Source organism: Dasypus novemcinctus, chromosome 31 (genome assembly GCF_030445035.2).
Source record: "Dasypus novemcinctus isolate mDasNov1 chromosome 31, mDasNov1.1.hap2, whole genome shotgun sequence".
Taxonomy (NCBI): domain Eukaryota; kingdom Metazoa; phylum Chordata; class Mammalia; order Cingulata; family Dasypodidae; genus Dasypus; species Dasypus novemcinctus.
The window spans coordinates 41648518-41663315 of NC_080703.1; the positions used below are offsets into that span (position 1 = coordinate 41648518).

At 46.2% G+C, this 14798-nt stretch overlaps 1 long non-coding RNA gene across 1 annotated transcript; it reads right to left on the reverse strand.

Annotated features, from left to right (window-relative positions):
* Positions 1 to 8183: 8183 nt before the first annotated feature.
* On the reverse strand, positions 8184 to 14158 carry LOC131277058 (uncharacterized). Its single transcript, XR_009184244.1, has 3 exons — positions 13855 to 14158; positions 13317 to 13446; positions 8184 to 8799 (listed from the first exon to the last, which is right to left on the reverse strand). It is a non-coding gene; the product is annotated as an uncharacterized lncRNA (long non-coding RNA).
* Positions 14159 to 14798: the final 640 nt, after the last annotated feature.

Below are 14798 nucleotides of genomic sequence, written 5' to 3' on the forward strand. Positions count from 1 at the left end.
ATATTCCGCTGTATTCATACACTACATTTGCTTTTCCATTCATTAGCTGATGGACTTTGTGTTGTTTCCATTTTGGGGCTCTTATGTATAGACATCCGTGTAAAAGGTTTTGCGAGGACACATGTTTTTAATTCTCTTGAGCCAAATTAGAATTTTAAAGCAAAAACAGTGTGAAGACAACACGCATAGCACAACTTAGGAAGAGGCTGCCGGCGCAGCAGAGCGCAGCTCGGGCACCCTGCACCTGGGCATGAAGCACGTGCCGCTCCCTGGGGAGCAGGAGATGCTGGGAGGTTTCCAGCAGGTCTCTCTGGTTCCCACATGGTCAGGGCAGGAGCCCCCTCCTCAAGCCACCATCATCACCACCGCCCTGTAGGTGTCCGGGTCCCACCCCGCATGCCAGGGGCTCCCGAGCTGTGACTGGGGTCAATGCATGGGGAGTCGCCGGGGAGGCCTGAGTGAAATCTCCGGGCACAGACGACTGCCACTCGTGCAGATGGTCAACGCACAAGGTGCTGGCCACTATCCCCCTGCGGTCCTTCCTGGACAGCCGCGGGAGGCACAGACGGGCCCTGAGATGGTGTAACACATGGCGCTGCTTCTGGTGGGAGCTCGTGGTCTCGCTCAGCCGTCTGTGGAACCCAGTTTGGGAAACGAAGCGCCCAGCGCACCCAGCCACCGAGGGTCTCTTTTGAGCCAAGTGTTGTTTCAGTGTCCTCATCGGTCTTAACTAAAAAGTCTGGGAAGCAAGGTTATGCTGCAGAAACAAGCGACCCCCAAGGCATACCGGCTCGTGCCCTGCTGGGGCTCTGCACCCTTCACTCCGGGGCGCTGCCGGCCAAGCAGGGGAGAGCGGGGCCATCACAGGCCAGCTGCTTCCCTCGTCCAGAAGTAGCCACATCACTCCCGCCTGCATGCCACCGGTCAGGGCCCTGCCCCTCGCTGGCAAAGGCCCCGCAGCAAGGGCTGCCCTTAGCGCAGGAGCACGACCAGCAGGGCCCCCGCCCTTGGGCCCTGTGCGGCCTGAGCCACCGGCCACACTTCCTCCCTCCCCCCGCGGAGTCCGCTGGAGGCTTTGGGGTCCTTTCGAGCTGAAACCGCCTCTCCTGGTCAAGGCCATTCTTTGCACCCCAGCAAACCCCCCTAACTTGGAATTTCTAGAGCCTCACCCCGACGCTTCCCTTGACGAAGGCCCATGGGTGCTGCGTCCCCTGGACTGCCCGTTTACACCCGGCGCAGGTGCAATGCCCAAGATAGGCGAGCGCTCAACCCCGGCCTCGCAGCCAGCTCCCAGCCCAGGCCGGGTCCCGGGGTACCCCAGCAGTTCAAGCCTCGCTTTTGCCCTGTTGATTCCTCTCCGCAGGGATGCTCACTAGTTTCAGAACAAGTGCCCCAGCGTGGATGTGCAGCCGCAGCCTCGGTCAGCTCGTGCCAGCGGGGAGGTGACTTCACACCGCACTCGGGAGTTCTCAGACACGCTCGCTGGCTTTGTGTTTACGCAGTTAGAATAAATCCAAACTCCTCCCTGCTTTGGTTGCTGTCATTCAGGACTGCATTCACCTGCAGATAGCAGAAGCCCCAACTAGATTCTCAAGGAGGTAAGATTTGCTCCTGTAACGTGAATCTCTGAGAGAAGCAGAGCCGGTACAAAAGCCCAGGATGCCCTCCCAGACCCAGGCTCTTGGTCCTTTCCTCCCTCTTTAAGGTACTTTCCTGTCGTGTTTTTCAGCTCACAGTGTTAGAAAGAACGCTGCGCCTGTAACAAAACAAAAGCTCACTCGATTGTGGAGGAGAAAAGAATTTTAATAACGATCTTGCAAGAAGGGACACATGACCTGGATAAAATGGCCGGTGCACCAGACAGCAAGAAACAGTGACATTTATACCCTAAACCTGCCCTGCGGGTCCCTCCCCTGCTCCCCACTTATCGGGTACTTCAGGGGTTAGAGCCTGTCAGAGGCGTCTAACTTGTTCCCCATTCCTGCGCTCTCTGCACCCGGGTGGGCTCAGGGCTGCTTTCACTTCCGGCGGGCTTTTCAAAGTTTGGGCCGTTTTCACTATTGGCCCCTCCCCCAGCACTCACCATTGGCTTTCCCTTCTCTGGCCCCACCCCCAGCACTCACCATTGGCTCTCCCTTCTCTGGCCCCACCCCCAGCACTCACCATTGACTCTCCCTGCTCTCACCCCTCCCCCAGCACTCACCATTGGCTCTCCCTGCTCTCACCCCGCTCCCAGCACTCACCATTGGCTCTCCCTGCTCTGGCCCCACCCCCAGCAATCACCATTGGCTCTCCCTGCTCTGGCCCCACCCCCAGCACTCACCATTGGCTCTCCCTGCTCTCACCCCGCCCCCAGCACTCACCATTGGCCCTCCCTCATTTGGGCACCACTTTTCAAATTCCCAGGGTGTCAAAGCCGCTAGCTCCTCTTCCCTTCCCTCCTCAGGGGCAGGGCCACCTCTGGCTTCTGCTTTGTGGAAATTAAGCATCACCCTTTCCCACAACAGCCCTTCACAGTGACTGATCTCCTTCCACGCCCCACCACCATGTCTAAGAAGGAAAAGAGGACAGCCCAGTGGACAAGGGCTTTGTCCTCGAGACTGTGTCTTTCACGTGGGAAGTGATGCATCCTTCCAAGCGCTCCTGCCTGGATCTCTCTGGCCTCAAGGCCGCAGAGGCTGGAAACTCCATGCTCAGCTTCTGTAATCGCTGGGGTTGGACCAGGCTGGGAGAAGGAGACTGGAGGCTGAGTTGTGCTGGCCAGTCTGCAATTCCGCTCATGAGGGGCTCCCCAGCACCTGCTTTCGTCCAGTCTTACACTATCCACAGCACTGCCTACTCTGTGCCCTGACAAAGCATCTCCATTTGCCACCTTGTGAAACCCCATCATCCTGACCACCCCACGCTGCCTGGTCTGATGCCTCTGCAGCCCTTCCTTGGTGAACACACTAATGCAGGTTCGTTCCCCTCCCCGTGTGTGTAAGCCATGTAATGCTTTGGTGACCACAATCATGCAAAGAGCTGGATGTTCACTATCTGTTATACCTTAGAGACACCAGTTGGTATTAATCTGACCTGCCTGCCTTTGTCAACATCACTGTATTTTTCACTCTGTTCTTAGTTCAAGCCTGCTTTTCCGCAGCCTAAGACCACCAGTTTTTAAAACACTAATTGAGCCTGCTCGTGCTTAATTATTTTATCGTCAATCTTACTCCTCACTGTGTGATGTCCTGATATGGACCAATACAGTCACGTGCGGGACCTGCTTTTAGTTGGCCACAAAAAAATTTCATTGCATACTTTTTTCCAACAAACTGGGTATCTTTAGTTACATAAGCAAGGAAAACCATTTTAAGTGATTCTTCCTAAATTAAAAACTCTGTTTCAAAATAATTTTGCTGGGTCTTTCTTGGTAAAGTCACCCAGTAATAGATATAATAAGAATTGTAATTGTAAAAACACTACCACACTTTCAAAGGGGGATGGATAAAAAAAAAACTACACTTTCAAATTGTTCTGTGCCCTGAAGCCAATAGCAAACAAATGTTAAGAGGGAAAGACAAAAGAAAAAATAAGTACTCTCAACGTGCGTGTGATCACACTATTCTTTGGATTTAGTGAGATGTAGGGAAGTATGAAGAGAGAAGAACTGGAGTCATATCTCTGACTCAAACAAAAACCTGTACCTACATTTAAATTAGACTTTGTGCAGTGTCAGGTGTGAACAGTTACCTGCATTATGCCTGTGCTCACCTGCTTCTCGCAGCACTGTCGTGGCCCCCCCACCCTGGGATGACGCACGACAAGCCGGCTGACAGCAGTGTTGAGCACAGCAAAGGGAGTCCCAGGATGTCTGTCCCCCACCTTCAGAGGGTCTTTAGAGGAGGGTGGAGGAGGACACGCCTTAATGGCTGCTGCCCTCCAACCCCCTATCTATTGCTGAAGGGACCAGACAAATCTCAGGAATAGAGGGGAGGCAACAGTGGCCACTTAATTTTGAGTTGAGAAGCTCCAGAACATTCTCAGCATGGGTAACTAAACATGATTTCCAGAGGAGTAGAAATACAAACTGAAGATTCATTCTTGTAACCTTCTCTGCCCCTTCTCCCTATCCACCGAAAATATACAATAAAAAGAAGAAAAATAGACTTTGGAATTTATATTCTCAGCAAAACCACCTGAGGCAGGAAACATTCTCTATAGAGACCTTGAAGGTCCAACAGACATGGAATCAATATGGCAACACCACATGCACTTGAAATGAGGGGCACTTAGGAAGCAGGGTAGTTCTGCCCCTGCCAAAGGACACATGCAGTCTTCTAAATTTGCCCAGCTATGCCCAAGGCTTGTTTGTATATGTAATCTGTAACATGATGTTTTTATTCTAACATAAACATATGGCATTTGGGGCCAAAGCTGGGGTATAACCAGCCAATCAGTTAAACTACATGGCACAGTCTCGGAGACTAAACACCACAGGCGCCTCCATCCTGCTTCATCAGTCTATTTATTATGACCTTAACATCCATGAGGTTTTCAAAGCAGCTCTGAATAAATACCAATACATAATATATTCTGTAGTTATGGATACAGGTATTCATCTACGACCACTTAGGTTAACATGTTCTGTATCAGCTAACAGATTCAGAATTTTTAAAAATCAGATCAAAGACAATTAGAGGCAAGTGTTTAGGATAAGAAGTTTGGATAATACTGGCAATTTCATCACACTAATATAGTTTTCTAAGTTAGGTATGCCCATAAGGTATGAATTGAAGAATTTATGTTCTCATGTATGCCTATAATGATATATTCTGATATTTATATAACATAAGAATTATAAGACATAAAAATCTTGTAATTTTGGTTGGACGGGGTCTTATCAAATCCCACACACCAGGCGCCATCTTGGAGGGACGCCTGGGTAGGACGCCTATTTGATCCTGACAGGCATTTACGCAAAGTTCACCTAAAGAGGCTCCTGGTGCCAGCAGAGCCTGAAATATTACCCACTGGTCAGATTAGGGCTTGCTTCACCATATTACCAGCCTTCCCCAACCCCCTAGACTGTGGCCCCATGGGAGGCTGTTAAAGAAAGTGAAATATAAGAAAGCTCCCTTCACTTTGCATACATGGATGTAGTATAGGTGAAGAGTCGAGCCCAGCAACCCTTAGATACCAAAAACAGGGGATTTTTAAAGATGAGAATTCTGTGCATGTGCTGCCAAGCATGTGGCAGGAAGGTGTGGTACTTACATAGTATACTGTCTGCAAACATTCTGCTAAAACAATACTGCTTACTTACTGTATACGAGAGGAAAAATTTTCGTGGCCCTAAAGTGAATTCATAAGTGGCGACTGTTTCAGCTTGGACTCAAAACAAAACAAACAAGAAAAGTATTCCCCTTCTTGTTTTTGTGAGTGCATCTGTGGTCCAGTTGTAGCATCTGGAACCTGTTGAGTCTAGCCCTTTTCACAAACAAAAAGATTTCTAAAATTAATTTTGCTTTTTAAAGAGTAAGATATTTACTTAAACTGGGGCTGTTTGATATAAAATGTTCAGAGTATTAGGGAAAAACAGATTTGTCTAATTTATGCCTCGAAACAAAAGCTTTGGTGATACCGTATTCTGTGGGAATTTTGTTTTTACTTGTCAGGCTTTGCACAAATGCCCATTAAACAATTGAATAGTCTATTAACAGAGTAGCATTTCTTTTAAACAATGAGCAGAGATGTCAAGAACACTCAAATGATTTTAGACTTAAAGCCAAGCAGTCTTTTGTTCATTTTTAAATCATGTTTTAGATTAAATAAGAATGTTTAAAGCTCTGTAAGGGAAGACTTGTAATTTGGTAACACGTGGCCTTGAAAGTATGTTAAAATTGTTATTCCAAGGTAAAAGGGAATTACAATCCAACATTTACACTTTTCAATTTTAAGGCCAAATTTAGTTTCTGATATAAAGTTTAGCATACCCTTAAACAAAATAAGGAAATTTTAAAACCAATGGTACAATTTCTTCCATAACTAGTCACAATAGTTCCATAGTATAATATCAGTAAATCCACTGTAATCCATAATTTATTCCTCCATCCTGTGGGCCCTGGAATGGTGATGTCCACTCTGCCGCTAACTCCAGAGGGGGCTTAGATTCTGCATGGATGCTGGATGCAATTCTCCTGCTTACAGTTGTAGGCACTCTCAGTTCCCTGGTGTGGTGGTTGACCGTCTTCACCTCCCTGTTAGCTGACCTGGGTAAGTCCAATGAACCAGAGGGTAGGAGCTGCAACTCTGCTGAGGCTCAGGGCCCAGCTGGCACACGGATAGTCCAGAGGTTCAAGTCTCCTGAGTATACACCAACCCTAGTGCCAACCACAGGTTCAGTAAAAGACAATGACAAAAGAGGTTGCTGATGTGGAAGGAGTGGGGTGAGGAAGGGTGGGGGTTATATGGGAACCTCTTATATTTTTTTGAATGTAACATTTATGTGATCTATGTATCTTCAAAAAAATACAAAATAAAATATTGATGGAGGTGGGGGGTAGGGTATATGGGAACCTCATGTTTTTTAATGTAATGTTTTGTGTGATCTATTAACTCTAAAGAAAGATAATTAAAAATTTTTAAAAAATTTTAAAAACAAATGGCCAAATATCTTTTTTCCTAGTTCCCTATTTTGAAACTAACATTTTTTTTACAAACTCTAAGAGTAATTCATGGTCTGTATGGAAAATTTGAAAGATTTAGATTAATATGAAAAAGTAGTTTGAATACTCATAATCTTATGTCTCTAAAATAACCTCACCACAGTTTCTATTTTGGGCTAATAGTATTCTTTTTGCATATTTTAAAGCAGAGGGGGAGTGTTCATAAAAATAAAAAGGACAAAAAGAACTAGAAAGCCTTAACTCTTTCAAAAAAATAGATCAAGCCGGCAATCTGGTCAGGTCGTTCTGGTGAGGGCCTTCTCCGTTTGTCAGCTATGTCCTTACCCAGAGTCCCTTAGAGCTAGGAATAAACACTGTTCTGGCCAATGGGACATGCAAGGAAGTCTGCTTAGGGGCTGCTAGGAAAGATTTACCTCCCAAGTGAAAAAGAGAGATGGAAGAAGAGAGCTCCTTCTTTCCTTCCATACTCAGGAATCTGCTGTGCAAGGATAAGGCATGCTTTTCAGTACTACACAAAGAATCGCAGAGGTGCCAATGTGCCCAGATACCACTGAGATTCAACACCAATGCTGGGACCGTTTCCATCCAGACTTCATGCCAATTTAGATTTTTAAAGTGATGTCATCTGAAATTGCATGGTATATGCTGTGGGTGCTGAAATGGACAGGAGAGAGGAAAGTACAGGTGGAACAGGAACAGAGGAGATTTCTCAGAGAAGGGGCACTTGACCTGACCCTCAGGGGAAGGTGGAATTCAGAGAGGAAAAGCCCAGCTGCAAAGTCATTCCAAATGGAGGAAAAGGGGAGGCAGAAGGAAAAGGGAATGTTTGTGAAGCAGCGTTTTGTTGGCTAAGTATATTATACCAGAAATGGGTTGGCTTATACAACAGGGAATTATTAGGTTAAAAACTTACATTCTGAGGCTGTGAAAGTGTCCAAGTCAAGGCACCCTCAGGAGCTCCCTTCTCCCAGAGCTGCAGCTGTGGGTGGCCAGGCGCCCGGCAACATCCACTTGTCTCTCCCTTCTCTGGGCCTTGCTGCTTTTATCTTCTGGCTCAGGCGGTTTCCTCTCAGCATGTGTTGCACTGATTTCAGCTTCTGGCTTCCTCTCTGTCTCTGCAGCTTTTTTCTGTATCTTTGACATTTTATTCCTCTGTTTATAATGGACCCCAGTAAGAGGGTTAAGAGCCACCCTGGGTCCCACAATCTAGTCAAAGGCCCTTAATTTATACACACAAAAATGGATCAGGAGAAGCAGACTAGGCCCAGTGGTTGGGACGTCCGTCTACCACATGGGAGGTTCAGGGTTCAAACCCCAGGCCTCCTTGACCCGTGTGGAGCTGGCCCATGCGCAGTGCTGATGCGCGCAAGGAGCGCCCTGCCACGCAGGGGTGTCCCCCACGTAGGGGAGCCCCACGCACAAGGAGTGCGCCCCGTAAGGAGAGCCGCCCAGCATGAAAGAAAGTGCAGCCTGCCCAGGAGTGGCGCCACACACACGGAGAGCTGACACAGCAAGATGACGCAACAAAAAGAAACACAGATTCCCGTGCCGCTGACTACAACAGAAACGGACAAAGAAGAACATGCAACAAAAATAAATCTTTAAAAAAAAAAAGAGAGAGATTGGATTAGCTTGAAGAACAGGATTTCCTGGCTCAAAGGGCCTCACAGTCTGCTTAGAGCTAGGTAGGGTGGGGTCATAGGAGATTTCCATAAGCCAGCTGAAAATCTTAAATAAAGCTGGAACTATGGAACCCTGGAAGTTTTGTGAGCAGAACAATATGATGACAGTAGTGTTTGGTGGAGACACATAGTCATATACCATTGAGACATCCAGGTACAAAATTAAGAGAACATGATGCATTTGTCTAAACCAAGGGGACACCCTATGGTCTAAATGAAGATGGTGGGAAGGGAAACTAAGACGTGGTAGAGAATTAACTTAAAGGAAGACTAACAACTTGCTGACGGACCAAATATGGGAAATGACAAAGGAATATGTCCCTCAGCAATTTTTTTTAAAGTCCCTCAATGATCTCTTCTTTTTGTGTCTTCTCTTTCTTTATTCTGTGGTTTTCTTGTGTTCTATTCTTCTCTCTGATGACTCTTCCGCTTTTTTGTCCAGGCTGCACCTATACAAAATGAAGCTCTTGTCAAAAGCAGAGCCACGGTGGTTCTGAAGTTATACACAGACTTTTTCAGTCAGTTTCACAGAGGACACAGGAAATATCAAGAATGTGGTAAAGAAACAGCGTAGCTTCTCCTTTTTAGAGAGATCAGAGACCAATGTTTGTTTGTGCTAAGCAGGTTATTGCCAGAAACCTTCCTGCTAATCTCTAAGCGCTGGCCCTGAGAATACTGTATTTATTCACCTGTTTCACTTCTTTTCTCTACAGATATTCTCACTTTGAACTGAGAGGATCAGAGGCAAGAACAGAACTTCAGAAGCTGTTGGGCCTCAGCACATTGTTACTCACAGCAAATTTCTTTGAGATTGTCACATTGCCTAAAAAACACGAATGTAGGAAACCTTTGGAAATCACACCTAATAGTTCTCCCGCTCTTCAGCAATTCCTTTAGTTCCTAGAAGTGTTCTTCGAAAGTGAGGGACTGACTGTCTTAAATGAAAACTATCATCTGATTTGTTAGGAGGATGTCCAGGAAGGAGTTGATACTTGAAGGCACTAGAAGGTTCAACACACGAGATTTCCCTTTCTTTTTGTTTGTGGCTTAAACCTCTTTAATTTAGGGAAAGAAATTCTTGGAAATGGATGTCACTCTAGCTCATTACATTGGACTCAAAAGTCAGAAATGCACTATGGCCACTGCCCCCTTTGCCCAAGGAGCTGAGGAGGAAAATAAAGAAGAAAGTCAGAAGCTCACAGATCAATCTGGAAAAGATAAGGAACCCAAAAGAGAAACGCCAGTCTCTAAACAGGCCAGTCACAGAAAAGGAGCCCAGTCAATGGTAGAAAGAGGCGCAACTCCATGAGCGATCAGGGAATGAAAAGCAAAACGAAGATGAGATGCCACTCCTCTCCCATTGGGGTGGCAAAAATTAAAGCGTGATCATGCCCACATTGGTAAGTGGATAGACAGATGGGGATTCTCACACACAGCTAGCTGGTAGAGTGTAAATTGGTACATTTTGGTACAACACATTGCAGGACAGTTTCCTGATAGCTATTAAAATTTGAAATGTGAATATTCCATGACCCAGCAGTTATACTTCTTGGTGTTTACCCCCCAAGAAGTACTCATGTGACTTCAATGAGATAGGTTCATTGTTCATTGCTTGTAACAGTTAAAAAAGTCAAAACAACCTAAATGTCCAATGCCCAAGGAATGACTATGGTATATTCATATTGTATAAAACTATGCCACAGTTAAAAGGAAATAGATCTATATACTGACAAGAGATATCTCAGTCATATTATTAAAAGAAAAATCGAATTGCAGAATACATACAGTATGACACCATTTGTATTAAACACACACACCCAACACCATAGTGTGTATATATATGTGTATATACATAGCTGCACAGATATACAGACACACACATACCTATATTCTATAAATACAAATACATAGTGTAAGTATAGTATATATTTTCTACACTTAAAAGGTACTACACATTTTCTATTAGTATAAGTATTTTCTACAAGTGCAAATATTTTACATAAGCATATGAAAGGATTCACAACAAACTACCAGCCATGGTAAACTTTGGGGAAGGATCTGAGATTCAGGGTTAATGGTCAAAAGGGAGAAACATATCCATGTATTACTTGTATTCTTTAAAATGGATAAGAAAATGGGAAGCAGATTTGGCTCAATGGATAGAGCGTCCGCCTACCACATGGGAGGTCTGTGGTTCAAACCCAGGGCCTCCTGGCCCATGTGGTGAGCTAGCCCATGTGCAGTGCTGATGCACGCAAGGAATGCCGTGCCATGCTGGGGTGTCCCCTGCATAGGGGAGCCCCACGTGCAAGGAGTGCACCCCACAAGGAGAGCCACCCCGTGCGAAAAAAGTGCAGCCCGCCCAGGAGTGGCACTGCACACACGGAGAGCTGACGCAGCAAGATGATGCAATGAGAAGAGACACAGATTCCTGGTGCTACTGACAAGAAAACAAGCAGACACAGAAGACACACAGAAAATGGACACAGAGAGCAGACAGGGGAGTGGGAGGGGGTGGGAAGGGGAGAGAAATAAATTTAAAAACATAAATCTTAAAAAAATAAAAACAAAATGAATAAGAAAAAGGAAAAACCTAAACAAAGAAGAATAAAACTATAGAAATGGTAAAAGTGACATGAGGAAAGAAGCGTGAATTCTACCAGCTGTTTCTGCTTGCTCCTTCCACAAGTGATTTCTTTGTGATGCCTCTTGACTTAGAAAAAGCTGAGCCTGTGTGTGAGCAGGGGCCAGCATGTGGACCAGGGCTGAAGATAAGCTTGTGAAACCCTTTAACTTTGATCCCAGCATTTGGGAAAAGGAGTATGAGGTGCTCTGACAGATAAATTCAGAAGGTAATACAGGAATTTTTCTTTTTTGTTAAATGGGTAGCCTCCTCAAGGGCTGAGTGTGTTGGGGCCATTTGCTGCTACAGGTTGGTTTGGTTTGGGGAGTTTTGCTTCATTGTGATGCAATGAAAATGTTTAGAACGGTGCCTGCAACATACTCAGCACCACAACAGTGCTTATTATCATTACCATTTCTTCTAATAAGCCAATTGCCTTTCAGAGTTAGATGTTTAGGCACGTCTTACAGACCATTGTGAAAATTGGTTTAGACCAATCCCCAAATTCAGACCACTGGCTTAGGATATTAAATGTGGAATGAATAAGCTATTATGCAGGTGCTAGAGTTCAAGGTGAACAAGCAGGGCTTAAGCAGTATTGCTTAGTGGACACACCTCTCTACAAGTACACGCAAGTGCACGTAAGACATGTGTTGCTACATTGGGTGTGATAGTAGCTAAGGCACCATAACTTGAGGTTCAAATGGAATTGGCACAAATCCCTGCCTGCATGCAGTGGGAACCACACATATGTCTCTTCCTATCGCTCTGGGAATTCTGAGGATATGATTTATGCTTTACCAGGTCACTTCCCACTTCAAGCTTCTGCTCCTGCTGAATTATCTCCTCTGTGGATCACCTCACTGCCTAGCATACAAGTCTCTGTCTATGCCATCTTGTTACAGAGAGAAAAAAAGTTCTTTTCTTGATACCCCTCACACAAAACATCACTGCCACAAGGCTTTTGGGTATGAGTGTCACCTTACTGAAGGCTGGAAGCAATGGAGAGGCGTTATATTACATAATCAAAGTGCTAAGAACCGTAAATCTGCTATCTGTTAACCTTCTTCTAAAACTAATCATCATCTATTTCGTCAAGGGTCTTTATTGCAAGCAATAGCCACAGAAATTCTGCCTGATTTAAGCAGGATAGGGATTGACTAAAAAGTTTATTGGGAGGCTAGTGTGTACAATCTCCAAAAGGATGCAAATACTAGGAATGGCGCATGAAATCCTGCAGAACTAGCGTGGTGAAGAAGTCTCAGCTGCCACCACTGGGCCCTGAATTCTACCACAGCTTGCACAATTAACGACATTGGCAGGGGACATTGCCGCTTGACCAGAGGCCACCGCTGCCACTGTGGTCCCCATCCTGCCCCAGCATGTATTCTCTGCAGTCCTTGCTTTAGGGCATCATTAATCCCCCTATTCAAAATTTAGGGTGGACTCATCTCATTGGTGTTATATTGGTCACATGGCCAGACTCTAGCTGCAAGAGAGCCTAGGAAAGCAGTCTCTTTCCTTATAAGGTGAGGGATTCTCCAACCCAGGGACGCAAGTTCTTCTGACAAATCATCTCTATGGCAGTGCTTCTTGAACTTTAAATTGCATATGAGCCACTTGGAGATCTAGTTAAAATGCAGATTCTGATTCAGTAGGGTTGACTGCTGATCTGAAGGCCACACTTGAGTAGCAAGGTTCTATAGCTCCAATTTTCAAACTTGTTTATTGGAATAACTTGAGAAACATTAAAAACAAAACAACAAAAAAATACCTGATGCCTGGATCTCAACCACGGATGATTTATTTAATTAGTTTGGAGTGAGACCTAGGCATTTGAATTTTTAAAACCTCCTCAGCTGTCTAATCTACTGATAGCACCTTTCACTGTAGGCTCCAACTTCTTTGCAAGGTTATTTCTTACCTCCCAATTCTCGAATTCACACTTTTCCAGTTCTGCTGGGGTTTTCCGCTTGAAATTCAACTACTCTCATTTTATTATGCAAAACAATTTGGTACTCTACCCCTACTCCCTCTGGGCCTACTTTGCATACCCAAAGGCTAGATAAAGAGTTCTGCTAATCAAATGTTTCCCAAAAGTATGTTACCCATAGCCTTGGGAGAGTGAGTCTTGATTTTAAGTGACACATGGACAAATAACATTCTAAATTTTAATAGTTACATATTTTTTTTAACCTTCTTTACTTAAAAAAAAAATCAACACAGCAAATCTTATTTCATAAATATTGCTTAGGACAATATTGAGTCATTTTTTTTTAAAATTATTAAATAGTAGTATAGAGATTCAGGGCAGATACCACAAAAATCAAGAAAACGGCTTACAAATGAAGTTTGAGAATGCCTTTTACTAATCACAGATCTTCTATCACAGGTCCTAACCTTCAGGATCATAGAAGAATTTGCAGAGGAGTTTAAAATTATCAGCCTTTTTTATTCAACCTCCCGGTAGACTCTAGAGAAGAAGGAAGCAATATATTTATTTCTGAACTTACACAAATTATGCCATCAATCTTAACACACTGAAATAGTCAATTTTGATCTTAAATAACTATTCTTCCTTTCTCCATCATGTGTGAAGGTTTCATAAGATACCAAAAAATACCACCAATATTTGAAAAATTCATGAGCTAAAGAAAAATAACTAGGGATTGTTTATGGAATACAAAATATGAAAAATGTGTTAAATCCCTCAACCACTGCCACCTGAGGCTCTCCAGTGCCCAAACCGGCAAGTCACTCCTGGGCACACCAGTCTGGCTGGTGACCCCACAGACCAGCCCCACACCCAGGGCCAAAGAGAAGTCCGCTCTCAAGGCACTGATCTGGTTTTCAGTCTGCTTTTTGGCCCCTCGGGACTGACCTTCATTTCTTAGGGGTGTATTAAAGATAAGGTTCGCGACCCTTTTAACCAGCATCGCTAGGTGCCAGTACTGGGAGAGGTTTCAGAGTCTACAAATCCGCCATTTCGCCAGTTCAGAGACTAACACATGCTTTTCCTCAGCACAAAAGTCAAGTTGAAGGACAAAGGTGGTAACCAGTCGCTCCCGTGGGGGGAGAGCGCTGGAGTGGGTCCCAAAGTCACATGACTCGCTGCCCCCAACTGCCCCACCGCTCAGCCTTCTCCACGCCCCGACCTTGCGACCTAGAGAATGTTCTAGAATTTTCGAGGCATGCCCGGTTTCTTCCGGTCGCGCCTAGAAGATAAGCTCCCTCGTTCAAGTTAAACTCCCCCAGGAAAGAAATACGTGCCGCTTTTGCTCACGCCCGTGTCCTTCCCACTATCAATTTTCCACTATGCATTTTTTGAAGGAAACGTCCCGAGTATCAAACCCGTTTGCCCTCGCGGGTGCTTCCCCCCAGTCCAAGCCCGTCCCCCTCACACTCCAGATATCCGCGACCCCCGGGGTGCCCCCTCCCCGTGTTCCACAGAGAGCCCTGTCCTCTGCGCCCGCGGACGCTGGGGGGTCGAGGCCGGGCCGGGCGCCCACTGGGCCCGCCGGCGCCATCTTGGGAGGGCCGCGCCGCCCTGGACGGTAAAGGCTGACTAGACGCGGCGTCCGCAGGCCCGCGCGTGCCCGCGTGTGCCCTCGCCCGCGTGCCCGCGTGCCCGCGTCGCCCCCCCCCCCCGCCCCCGCGCCGGCGGGCGCGGCCCCCATTGGCTGAGCGCCCGCGCCCGCGCGCCCCCGCGCCGCCGCCGCCTCAGTCCGCCGCCGCCGCTCGCAGCCGCGTCCTCGGGCCCCGGCCTCCGCTCGCCGTCCCCCGACACTCGTCCCCTGCGCGCTCGAAGCCGGGCGCGGGCGGCCA